Genomic DNA, 14,186 nt, shown 5'->3' with positions numbered 1-14,186 from the left:
CTTAATTCTAGGTATTTTAACTTCAATTTTAATAACTGCCATTATTAGTCATACTGTAGGGGGGGGTAAAGCTGCCTTAACTGACAGTTCTTCTCAAACCAAACCTACCCATTATAATTTCACAGGAAGTAGACAACTTGAAAACTGTCTCCAGGGCCTGTTTTTCATAAGGTCAGAAGCACATTATAAATTTGACTCAACTTTACATCTCAGCTCGGGGGAAGGGAAGGGACAGGACAATTTAAAAAAAAAAAAACCAAGCCTATTAAAATGCAGATCTTTACCATGAAAAAGTTAATATTCATCTACATTCCATAGTTTGACTAAAATATCTACCTCAAAAAAAGAATACAAATAGACTGTCACCTACAAACACATCATGGCTTATACAGTCTTGAATGGGAGTGTGGAGCTTCTTGTTTTGAAATCACAACCCCTCCAAGTAGGTAAGGGTGTCCCTGGTTCCTCAGTGGTAAAGAACCTGCCTGCCAACTCAGGAGGCACAGGTTCCATCCCTGGGTCGGGAAGATCCCCTGAAGAAGGAAATGGCTACCTACTCCGGTATTCTTGCCTGGGAAATCCCATGGACAGAGCAACCTGGCAGGGCTACAGTCCGTAGGGTCACAAAAGAGTCAGATACGACTTAGCCACCAAACCACAACAGTGACAGGTAGGTAAAATTGGAAGCTCAGACATAAAAAGCAGTTTGCCCTAGGACTTTCCTGGTGGTCCAGGGGCTAAGACTCTGCACGCTCAATGCAGGGAGCCCAGGTTCAATCCCTGGTTGGGAAAATAGGTTTGCCACACGGCAACTAAGATCTGGCACAGCCAAATAAATTAAAATTCAAAATAGTTATCATTAAAGAAAAACAAACAAACAAATAGTTGCCCTGATTTTCTTTATGCTGAGCCCTACCACGAACTTAAGAGAAAACCTCGGATTGCATAGTTGTTCCGGGAGAAACTCACTTATGCTTCCTTACACAATGTTTATGAAAAAGAGCTATCATTTAGTTCCTGCTTGTTATGTATCAGGTACTGCTTTCAGAACTATATTACACAACATAGCACAACAACCCCATAGGCTGGGGATCAGATTTTACAATCGTTATCAAATGGGGAAACTGAGGTACAGAGGGGCCTCCCAGGTGTCTCTAGTGGTAAAGAGCCTGCCTGCCAACGCAGAAGACAAAAGAGGTTCGATCCGTGGGTCCGGAAGATCCCCTGGGGGACAGCGTGGCAACCCACTCCAGTGGAGAGTCCCACGGACAGAGGAACCTGGCGTGATGCAGCTCACAGGACTGCACAGTCAGACACGACTGAGCCACTTAGCATGCATGCGTGCGCGAGGCACAGAGGCAGTAAATGATGGCTTCATCAGAAGCCTGGCGTCGCTGACCTAAGGGCCTAAGTGCTGCATGGACACTGGGCCACACTGCCCTGTGGGATCAAGGAGGAGGCCAGGACCAGCTCTGCAGGGGCAGCCTGGGAGGAAGGCCCCCAGCGACCAAGAGCTGAGCTGTGTCTTTCAGGCGACACCTGTTAGAATGGGAGTTGGGTAGGGACACTTGCAATTTACAATACAGTTCTTCATCACAGAGAATATGTTTATATATACCTCACTCTTTACCACCTGGTTGTGAACTTTTTTAAAGAACTTTTTTTATGCAGACCAGTTTTTAAGAAGTCTTCATCGAATTTTTTGTTATGATATTGCTCCTATTTTATGTTTTTGGTGTTTTTTTTTTGGCCACAAGGTATGTGGGATCCTAGCTCCCTGACCAGGGATGGAACCTGCTCACCGTGCACTGGAAGGCGAAGTCTTAACCCCTGGACCACCGGGGAAGTCTCTGGTTACGAACTCTTAAAGATACCTGCGGACTTCCTCTCAGAATACTGTTTTTAAATGCGTAAAACAAAATATAAAGGACCATAAAGGAAGCCAGTTCCATGGAAATACACTCATCAAAATATTTTTAATGTGATATAATAATGAGTTATTCTTTTTCAACAACAAGATCCAGTGGCAGGTCTAATAATTACTGTAATTTTGAAGTGGTAATGAGCATATATTATATTTTGAGATAGCTGCAACAACTCTAATGTTGATGTGAAAATAAACTTCAATGGGTGACAGAGTCTTAATACTGCTATTACTACTGTGTTTTGTTGTGCACATTCATAATTGAAGGAAATGCTAATTTTCAGTTAGAGGTGAGTGGAAACAAGGAAGTAATTTTTTTCCCCTGGGTTCACAGACATCCCCTCATCCTGAACTCTATCCGTAGACCCATCTCCTCCCCCAGAGAGACTCTAGATGCCAGGTTAAGACCCTGTTCCAGGGGCGGGCAGTTGAATTACTTCTTTAATTCAGGAGCTATTTATTGCACGTCAGTCTATGCTAGACATGGAGATATAAGGATAACTATGCTGCAAGGCGGTGCAGTGGTTAAAAAATCCGCCTGCCAATGCAGGAGATGCAAGAGACATGGGTTTGATCCGTGGGTCGAGAAGATCCCCTGCAGAAGGAAATGGCAACCTACTCCAGTATTCTTGCCTGCAAAATTCCAAGGACAGAGGATTTTGGCGGGCTGTAGTCCTTGGGGTGGCAAAGAGTCGGACATGACTGAGTACACACACAGAAAGCTAACCTATAGGGACTTCCCTGGTGGTCCAGTGGCTAAGGCTCCATGCTCCCAATGCAGGGTCCCAGGTTCAATCCCTCATCAGGGAATTGGATCCCACATGCTGCAATTAAGGCCTGTGCAGCCAAATAAATAAGTAACAAAAATTTAAAAATAAAGCTAACCTATATGTAATTGACTGCTCTGCTTCAGAATTATTACTGGAGACACTGCATGATCCTATGCTGGTATAAGTTTTCAGATATAAAAGCTTTATAATCATCAAAGAATGTCTTCCCTTTGTGCACACATCTTGGTTTCTACATGTTTTCCTCCTGTAAGAGAAACCTTAGAGAAGTTATTGGGTCCAGGGTTGGGGCAGGGATGGGATAAGCCTGTAGCATCTTGGGATAGCAGACAACAGGAAAGTTCTCTAAAAAGATAGGAGCGTGTCAGAAAGACATAAGCGCCAACCCAAAAAATCTCCCAAAGGCCAAGGCTGCAACAACTTGAGCAACAAAGCCAGTAATGGTAGTACAAGATCTTAATCTATAGAACAAAATTAATATCCATAAGTCTGAACTGATGTGGTTGAATTACTGAATAATAATAAAAATTGACTGCTCCTGTTTTTCAGGGGAGGAGGGGGGCAACTCTTCTTCAGAAGAATTCCAGTAAGTAAATGTAGCAGGTAGCAGGAAGCGACTGTGTAACCCAGGGAGCTCAGCCCGGGGCTCTGGGGTCACCTAGATCACCTGTGTCACCTCTGTCACCTAGATGTGTGGGACGGGGATGAGGTCGGAAGGAGGTCTAAGGAGGAGGGGATATATGTGTACATAAAGCTGATTCACTTTGCTGCACAGCAAAAGCTAACACAACATTGTAAAGCAATTAGCTTCCAATTAAAAATAAATATATAAATGTAGCAGGAATGAGGAAAATATAAACTCCTCATTAGAAAACCATAGTAATAATTGCTACTGGCAAGTTTCACTGATGGATGTAAGTGGGGCAAAAGTTTAAAGAGAAAAAGGACGTTCACAAAGTCTCCAAGTATCTCTAAGACATTTCTCATCGCAAAGGGGAAAGCAGTAAGTTTACAGTCGAGGAACCCTGCAGACACCACCTTAATCAAGTGATCAAGCTTCACTAGTAGTGAGTCATGCTGACATCATGTACCCCCGAGATGAAACAATGAGAACAGAGCTTCACCTCTGTGGCATTCTTCTCTCAAACCTGTAACCTCAGTCTAATCATGGAAAAAAAAAAAAAAAAGACAAACCCATCGGAGGAACACTCTACAGAATTGCTGACCAGCATGCCTCAAGAGTCCACGGAATGAAGAACCCCTATTTGCAGGGCAGGAATAGAAATACAGACATAGAGAACAGTGAGTATGGTCACGACTCCATACTTCCAACACAAGGAACACAGGTTTGATTCCTGGTCCAGGAAGATGCCACATGCCACAGGACAACTAAGCCCATGCTCTACAATTACTGAGCCCAAGAGCCTAGAGTCTGTGTTCCGCAACAAGAGAATCCATCACAATGAGAAGCCCACTCACCTCAACTGGAGAAAGCCGCCATGTAGCAGCAAAGACCCAGTGTAGCCAACAAGTACATAATTACAAAAAAAAAAAAAAAAAATTGACACTGATACAATCCTATCGATTAAACCACAGACTGTATCATCATTCCCCCCCTAATGTTCCTTTTGTGTCCCAGGATATGACTCAGGATCCCATGTTGCTTCAGTTTCTTGTCTTCCTGGTCTTCTCCACTCTGAACCAGGGCCTTCGTCTTTCCTTGTCTCCCACTGACTCTCCTTTCTCTATTATTGGAGTATAATAGAGTCGTGACCACTGAACCACTAGGGAAATTCCTTAGTTTTTGCATTTTGATCACTGAACTATGGTTGTGTACGTTGTTAACATTAGAGGGTGATGAGTGAACAGACTTGCGGACACAGTGGGGAAGGAGACGGTGGGACATTTGAGAGAATATATACATTGACATATATTCACCACCACGTGTAAAAAGATAGCTAGGAGAAACCCGCTGTGCATCACAGGGATTCGGCTTGGTGCTCTGTGACGACCTAGAGGAGTGGGATGGGGGCCGGGTGGGAGGGAGATCTGAGAGGGAGGTGATACATGCATACATACGGCAACTTTTCTGTAAGTCTAAAATTATTTCAAAAGTAAAAATATTAATTGAAAATAAAATAAGTTTCACCTGAAGCATGATTTTTGCTGTACACATTAGAAACCACATCCTCCTGGTTATGGCTACGCTAGGCATTTGAATATTATTCAGCATTTCCTCTAATACTGGACTGCTCTTCATCGAAATCATGTGCTTTCATAAAAATGGCTGAAATGGTTTTAGAACAATTTGCATTCGCTTTCATCTTTGAGTTTATGGAATTCACTATTGTTCATTCAGAAAATAATTCTTATCAGTTTAAGCTACATTAATGTTAAAGAGAGAGGTAGGACACAGAGGAGGAGTCCCTGATATAAATCTGGGGTTTTTGTCTCAGTTCAGCCATAAATGAATTATGAGGGACTTCCCTGGAGATCCACTGGTTAGGATTCCCTGCTTTCACTGCTGGGGGCCTGGGTTCCATCTCTGATTGGGGAACTAAGATCCTGCCAGTCTCGCAGCGTGGCCAAGAAAAAGTAAACGAACCATGAAATCACTGGCAAGTTACTCCCTCTGGGCCTCCATTTTCCACACCTATGAAATGAGAGAACCAGTAAAAGATATTTGTCTTTCTCAGTTTGGGAACTCTGTGCTTCATAGTCATAATTCTTGACTCCTATTAGCTTGACCTCCATCTCCAAGTTAGGCTAAAAGTTTTGGTATAAAAGCGACCAAAGACTGTAAATGCCTGTTTGTAGCTCAATACGCCAAGGCATGAACCAATGTTAATTTATGTGGCAGAGGTAATTGGATTCTTAATTCTTAATATCTCTGAAGGAGAGGGTGGAATGATTTGAAAGATTAGTAAAGATGTTAATCTCATTTAAATCTCTTGGTTTTTCACAATAATGAATAAAAGTGAGCTATTTTCACACGGTGATATTCAATCCATTTGAATCAGATGAATGGAGAATCAGTAAAACATGTCTTTCTCAGTTTGGAAAACTTTGTGAGATTCCTCTTTTTGGTGGTAGGGTTCTTGTCTGACTCTGCAACCCCATGGACTGTAGCCTACCAGGCTCCTCTGTCCATGGGATTCTCCAGGCAAGAATACTGGAGTGGATTGTCATTTCCTTCTCCAGGGAATCGTCCCGACCCAGGGATCAAACCTGCATCTCCTGCATTGCAGGCAGATTCTTTACCTCTGAGCCTGTTGGGAAGCCTGAGGTTCCTCTTGGGGCCTTGCAGTATGCTAGGTCTTGAACAGAGGACCTCACAGAGGTGACAAAAGCCGACATGACCCCAACCCTTAAGGAGATCGGGATGGGAAATACTGTAAAGGAAACAGGGCGCATGTTAGACAATGAGAAGGTAGGAACTTAACAAGGCAGGAGGAGGAGGCTTTCTCGGAAAGTGACATTTCTTGGGACGCGACAGAAGGTCAAGGCCAGGGCGTCCTTACCAGTGCATTTATTGTCTGGCGTCTAGGAGAGGCCTAGAACATGGCAGAACCCAGCAGATGCTTAACAAGCTAAAGAATGTGTGGTGGATGTGAAAACGCTTTACAAGCTATAAAAGTAATACACAAATAGAGACACAGACGTAGAGAACAAATGTATGAATACCAAGGCGGTGGGGAGGTAGGATGAATTGGGAGATTGGGATTGGCATATACACATTATTGATACCATGGATAAAAGAGATAACTGGTGAGAACCTACTACATAGCACAGAGAACTCTACTCAGCACTCTGTGGTGACCTAAACGGGAGGAAAGTTTAAAAAGCCGGGTTATATGTGCACACATAGATGACTTAACTTTGCTATACAGTAGAAACTAACACAGCACTGTAAAGCGACTATACTCCAGTAAAAATGTTTAACAAAATAACACATAGGTGTTAGCCGTTATTGTTTTATTGACATGAGAAGACCTGCTTTTATTCTGCTTCACTGGGACACCAAGGGAATACCTGGCAGTCCAGTGGTTAAGACTCGGCGTTCCCAATGCAGGGGGACATGGGTTTGATCCCTGGTCAGAGAACTATGGTATCGTCAAAAATAAAAGTCCACTGGGACACCCTGAGAGGTATCAAAGCAGATCATGGAGAAAAGCATTCATTAAGGGCATCTGCTCCTTTGCACAAACCTGGGCCCTTTTCCACAGGAGAGAACTTGAAGCTCCTTGGTACAGGACTGAATACCCAGCAATCAGAGGACAAAATCCCATCCCAACACTTGTCCATCCCCATTTCTGCCTGGGAAAGCAAGATTCCACTAGACAGTGATGAAAATTGTGAAGAAAAAAATGTTATGGATATTCAAAGGTGAGAAAAATACATCATATAAATTAAGGATTCTGTTTCACAGATAAGAGGTGATGATATAAATGAGCAAGGAGCCAGCAGTCCCGAATGCTGGATAGTGGGAAAAAAAAAAAAAAGACTAATTTTTTGTCCTTCTCGACACTGAAATCCCAGGGAGGAGTACAGAGAAAGAAAACCAACCCTATTTTCAAACATTATATATACTAGTCACTGTTACATACATTGTCTCATTCAATTCTAACATCTACAAATCCCCTGAGATGGGAATTAAAACCATTGTTTGCGAAGGAGGAAACAAAGGCTGAATGATGAAGTCACGTTCTTAGAATCACAGCTCCTACTGATGTAGCAGGGATTTTTCACTGACGCTTCTGACTCCAAAGTTGACAAGAAAAACAGAAGAAAGGATAGGAAAACACAGAAAGGGCACTGCAGACTTGTCAACCATCCGGGAGCCATAACGCAGAAAACCAATCGGAGCATTTCTGTTTGTTTCCTTGCCCTCTGAAGTGTTCAGTCGGTGAACACGCACATACAAAGATAACTATTTCGGACCAACTTTTGCTCTCCATTTTAAGAACAAGACAGAAAAATTACCTTTGTCACAATTAAAATTGGTAAAGGAAGAACAAACAAACAAAAAAGAAAATCGGTTAAGGTAAACGACTATCAGATACACAAAATGCTCCCTCTTGGGTTGGGTAGGGGCTTCCCTGGTGCCTCAGACAGTGAAGAATCTGCCTGCAACGCAGGAGATCAGCATTCAGTCCCTGGGTCAGAAAGATCCCCTGGGGAAGGGAATGGCAACCCACACAAGGAGATCAAGTCAGTCCATCCTCAAGAAAATCAGTCCTGAATATCCATTGGAAGGACTGATGCTGAAGCTGAAACCCCAATACTTTGGCCACCTGATTCAAAGAACCAACTCATTGGAAAAGCCCCTGATGCTGCGAAGGATTGAAGGCAGGAGGAGAAGGGGACGACAGAGGATGAGATGGCTGGATGGCATCACCGACTTGATGGACGTGAGTTTGAGTAAGTTCCGGCAGTTGATGATGGACAGGGAAGCCTGGCCTGTTGCCATCCATGGGGTCAGAAAAAGTCGGACACGACTGAGCAACTGAACTGGACTGAACTGGTATTCTTGCCTGGAGAATGCCATGGACAGAGGAGCCTGGAGTGCTGCAATCCACGGGATCACAAAGAGTCGGACATGACTGAGCAACTGAGCACACATACAGGGGGGTACTGATTCCAGAAACCACGGTGTTTTTTAACATCCTATACTACATTCTTTCTTCAAAAAATGCTACTGAAACCTTGGAAAACATTAGTCCTTCCTTTCTTTTGCAGCTAACACAGTTAAAAAAAAAAAAAAAAGAGGCTGCAAACCACAAGGGTATTCCAGCAACTGTTTGCTTTCCCTAGTATGAGCTACTTACCCACCCCACCACCACCACCATCATTAATATTCTAGTTCAAGGAGATATTAAGATAGCTCGTAAGTCATGCCATGTTCAGAAATAGCTTAGTCCTAGAGTTAACATATTTTAGAAAGGTTTGCTTCAGCCTCTTAAAACCTGGTTACTTAGAATGAAATCTTCCTAATTTAATAGCAATTTGCATACATGTATAAATGCATAGCTTTTTTTTTAAAAAAAGCAACTTTAGGATTGAGAGAGTTTTGTTGTCTTTATTTGCATGCTTTAAAACTGATTACTCAAAAAAAAAAAAAAAAACACTGATTACTCAAGCAAGTTTCAGAGACTTTTAAGAATAGGAACAAGGTAAGAATCTAAGTATAATATGTTCTTTAGGACCAAGAATCTCAAGATAGTACATTGTTTAGAATCAAGTGTGAAAGTGGACAAAGAAAAGGTGTTTTTAATGTCATGGTCTCTTGGGATTTCCCTGGTGGTCCAGTGACTAAGACTCTCTGGCTCGCAATGTAAGGGGCCCCGAGTTTGATCCCTGGTCCAGGAATTAGATCCCCCATGACTCAACTAGGAGTTCACAAACTGCAATTAAGACCCGGTGCAGCCAAATAAGCAAATAAATATATATATTTTTAAAACATCGTTAATGTCATGGTCTCACCTGTGGGGTTATCCTTCAAACCAATGGCCAAACTCTGCATATCTTCCAGTTATATATCCATTTCTATTCATTCCTTTAACTATCATGAAATGTTACTACATATAAAGGCAGATCTGTAATATAACTTTTAAAGCGTTGACAGTAAAATGACCACACGTGAACCTACCACCCAACTTTGGAAATAAAACATTAATAGTGTGTAGGCTCCCTGGGCGTCCCTCCTCCATGCCAAAGCTTCTCTCTCCTGCCTCCGTGAGTTAACAGTGTTGTATTTATCATTCTCATGATCTTTGTTATGATCATATTTAGTGCTCTGCAATATATTCAAAATTGTAAAGAGGAGGATATTACATGCATTCTTCTGCAACTTATTTTTCACTCAATGTCTGAATTCATTTGTATTGATGCTCTACTTTCATCATTTTGCTTGTGTAGAGTCCCATGGCTTGAATAAACCACAGTTTACATATTACCTCTCCAGACAACAGGCACTTTTCTCCCCTGATTTTCACTACTTTGAACACTTTTTTTAATAGGTGACATTATTTTCTTTTAGATTTTATTTTTATCTTTAAAAATGTATTTGTTTATTTTTGGCTGTGCTGGGTCTTCATTGCTGTGCGGGCTTTTCTTTAGTTGCAGAGGCGGGGGGGCTATTCTTGTGTTGCAGTGTGGCAGGCTTCTCATTGCTGTGGCTTCTCCTGGTGCAAAGAACAGGCTCTGGGGCACACAGGCTCTGGGGCACGCAGGCTTCAGTACTTGAGGCTCTGTGGGCTCAACAGTTGCAGCTCCCAGGCTCTAGAGCACAGGCTCAGTACTTGGGGCACTCAGGCTTAGTTGCTCTTCGGCATGTGGGATCCTCCCAGGTCAGGGATGGAACCTGTGTCTTCTGCATTGTTGGGTAGATTCTTTACCACTGAGTCACCAGGGAAGCCCTACTTTGAACATTTTTTTATGTGCCTCCCAGCGCATATCTACAAGTGTTTCTTTAGGTATACACACTAGGAGCAGAACTGATTGTTCAAAGATTGTATAAATATGTATACATATGATGATAGATGTTTACATATTTATGTATAAATATTCAAATATATAATTAAATGTTTCATGTATAATTGTTATATGTTTATATATTATATCTGTATATAATATAGATTATAATTATGTAATTCCAAGAGTGTTTGCCAATTTACACTCTACCAACATCAACATATGACTGATATTATCTAATTTCTAATTTTTCACCCGTTTAAAGAGTACAAAAATGTTATCTTAATAAATATGGGTTTTTTTAAATTTTTTTATAGGTATAACTGTTTTATTAACATTTAAACCAAGAGTTCAAGTGAATGATTGTTGAAATAAAATCATAATAGGCAGAGCTTTTAATGGAGCAATGTATTGAACACTGCAGATTACATAGACAACCTTGAAGGTGGTATTGACAACGTATTCAGCATTAGGACAAGCCCTGGAATTGGAAATAAAACCCACCATTGACTGAACAGAAGTCCTTGGTTGCTGACACAATCTCCGATTTAAGACAAAATTGAGGGAGTCAGTAATGAAGTCCAGGATTGGTAAATTCGAGCAGCTAGTCTAACTGCAGATTCCAACCCTTAGATGGTTTTCCCAAGCAGGGTAAATATGGCTTTTTAAATAATTTTTTAATTGAAAGATTCTTTAAATTCTAGAGTGCTTTAAAATTTTCAGAAGTTTCACACTCTGATTTTAAATAATCACATAATAGACTCCCCTCCTGCCTTCCCTCTCCCCACTGGTAACCACTAGTTTGTTGTCTATATCTATGAGTCTACCTCTTTTTTGTTTTATTCACTAGTTTGTTGTATTTTTTAGATTCCACATATAAGGGATAACATTTGTCTTTTTCTGACTTATTTCAGCAACATCCACGTTGCTGCAAATGGCAAAAATGTATTTTTTTATGGTTGAGTAGGATTCCATTGTGTATAGATACATCTTTATCCATTCATCTGTTGATGGACACTTAGGTAGCTTCCATAACTTGGCAATTATAAATAATGCTGCTGTGAAGAATTGGGGTGCATGTATCTTTTTGAATTACTGTTTTCTCAGTATGGTTTTTATTTGCATCTCCCTCACTTTTCCATATACTTTTAGCCATTTATACTTTTTCACCTATGAAATGCCTTTTTATATGTTTTGACCATATTCTTTTCAACCATGTTTTCTTCCAGTTGATTTTTAGAAGTTCTTTGTAAACTGTACATAATACTCATTTGGTGATTATATGTGAAGCATTTATCTTCTCCATGTTGGACACTTGTCTTTTCGCTCTTGGTGGTGCATTTTTTATTTAAAGTTCTAAATTTTAACATAGCCAAATGTATTAATATTTTTCTTTGAGATTGTGCTTTTGGTATCTTTTTAAAAATTAGTATTTGTGTATTTGACCACATTACTTGTGGCACACAGGGTCTTCACTGGGGTGCGCAGGCTTCTTTAGTTGTACACGGGCTTAGTTGCTCTGCAGGACGTTGGATCTCAGCTCCTCCACCAGGGATTGAACCTGTGTCCCCTGTGTCACACGGCAGATTCTTAACCACTAGAAGTCTCTGCTTTTGGTATTTTAAATCCTTGCCTACACTGGAGTCATACATTTTTAAGTCTTCTTTTAAATGTTTATAATTTTATCTTTCTCATTTAAGTTTCAAATTCAATTGGATTTTTTTTTTGTATTCTGTGAAATTGAGAATCTATTTTCTTTCCTTCAGTTGGATACCCAATTGTCCTCACACCATTCATTGAATATGCACACTTCCCACTGATTTGCAATGCCAATTTTGTCATATATTAAGTTTCCATACACCAGTGGGCCTGTTTCTGTGTTCCCTATGCTGTTCTATCAGTTTATTTAACTATCTGTGTGTAATACCCTGCTGTCTAATCATCATAGCTTTATACTAAGTATTGATAGCTTAAAAGGCAAATTCCTTATCTGTCTTCTTTTTCAAGAGTATTTGAACTCTTCTCACTTTTTTGTTTTCCTCTATAATTTTAACATAAATTGTGAAGTTCTATAAAAAACCTTGTCAGAAATTTTAATGAAATTTCATTAAAGCTATAAATTTGTAAAGAATATCTTTATGATACTAAATGTGCTTACCCTTGAACTTTATCCATCTGCTTATATTTCTCAATTTTATTACTTACCTCATTTCATTAAAGTTTTTAAAAGTTTTCTTTATAAATGTCCTGTTCATTCATGATTTTTATGGTACTATAAATGGTTATCTTATAAATTTTATGTTATCTGTTTGTTGCTGATATGTAGGCATGCAACTACAAACTTGCTAATCTAGCCTATTCTTTTAATTTATAGATTTGTTTTCTATACAAACACAGGCTCTTAATAATGACAGTTTGTTTCTTCCTTTTTATATCTATTGGTGCATAAGAAATTACATCAAACTTAGTGACTTAAAACATACACTTATTATCTCCATGTTTTTGTGGGTCACTTAGCTGGGTCCCCTGCTCAGAGTCTCACAAAGCTACAATTAATGTGTCAGTTAAGCTGCAGTCCTTTTTAGAGCTTAGACCTCTCTTCCAAGATGGCATGATTGCTGGCAGAATTCAGTTATTTGAGGCTGTAGAACTGAGGTCCTCATTTTGTCGCTATCAGTCCCTAGTGACTCCCTCAGTTCCTTGCCATATTGCCCATTCACAGGCCTTCTTACATGGCAGTTTACTTCTTCAAAGTCAGTGGAACTCTCTAATCTAGTCTTCCCAGGTGGCTCAGTGATAAAGAATCTGCCTGCAAATCCAGGAGCCACAGAAGTGCTGATTCCATCCCTGGGTCAGGAAGATATCCTGGAGAAGGAAGTTGCAACCCACTCTGCTCTTCTTGCCTGGAGAATCCCACAGAGGAGCCTGGCAGGCTACAGTCAGACACGACTGAACATGCAGGCATCACACCATTACCCAGTCAAGGGAGTGACTATACCCATCATCTTTACCATATTCTATTTGGTAGAAGCAAGTCTTAGGTTCTGTCTATTCTCAAAGAGAGGATGTGATTCATTGGAGATTATCTTTGGGTAATAAGGTAATTTGAATTTGCAGCCCCAGTTGCTTTTTCTTGCTACAGTACAGTCTAGGCTTCCAGTATATTGCAGACAATAAATTGTGGTCTCATCATCTTCAAAGAAGTGGTTTAATGATTCACCATTAAGATGTTTGCTGTAGGTTTTTTTGTAAATGCCATTTACCAAGTTAAACAAACTCTACTTGAAGTTTTCTAGTTTTAATGATAAATGACTGTTGAATTTTATCAAACTATTTTTCCTACACCATTTGAGGTTTGTATTTTTTTCCTCCATTGTCAAACCACCCTTGCATTCCTGGAATAAACTAGATTGTCAACTTTTCTTTCCTATTCATTGCTGGATTCTGCTTGCTATTTTGGATTTTTCAAACGTCTTCATGATTGAGATTCATGTTTGTTACTCTAATCTCTTGAAATTGAGTTGAAATTGATTCCCTTTTTTAATATGCTTTGGAATAATTTATATGTATGGTTAGGGTTATTTGCCTTCTGAATATTTTTAACTCTTGAAATGGTCTGAGCTTGTTTTCTTTCTGGGAAGATTTTAAAAATAGAGATTCTATTTCTTCTATAGTTATCATTTCTCTTTATCCAAAGAGAACCTCTGGCAGTTTCTCTTCTCTCCTTCTTAACATCTGATTGTACAAGTATTACTATATTTGTCTTTACCTCTCTTTCATATTTTTCTCTCTGCTGCATGTAACAAATTTCTTTAGATCTGTTTTCCAGGGTCTATTGTTAAAACCCTTCACTAAGTTCTCAAATATGTTTAGTCACTTTTAGTCCCCTGCTCTATACTTCATTCTAAGTTAGACATATTTTAGATTCTGAATATAAGCCCAATATTTAAAGGCTTTATGGGTCTGATTCTGTTATGCTGGTATAAATTCATGGTGCTTTC

Source organism: Cervus elaphus, chromosome 30 (assembly GCF_910594005.1).
Source record: "Cervus elaphus chromosome 30, mCerEla1.1, whole genome shotgun sequence".
In the NCBI taxonomy this organism is placed as follows: domain Eukaryota; kingdom Metazoa; phylum Chordata; class Mammalia; order Artiodactyla; family Cervidae; genus Cervus; species Cervus elaphus.
The sequence above is the reverse complement of the archived record's forward strand: the minus strand, read 5'-3'. Positions refer to the sequence as shown.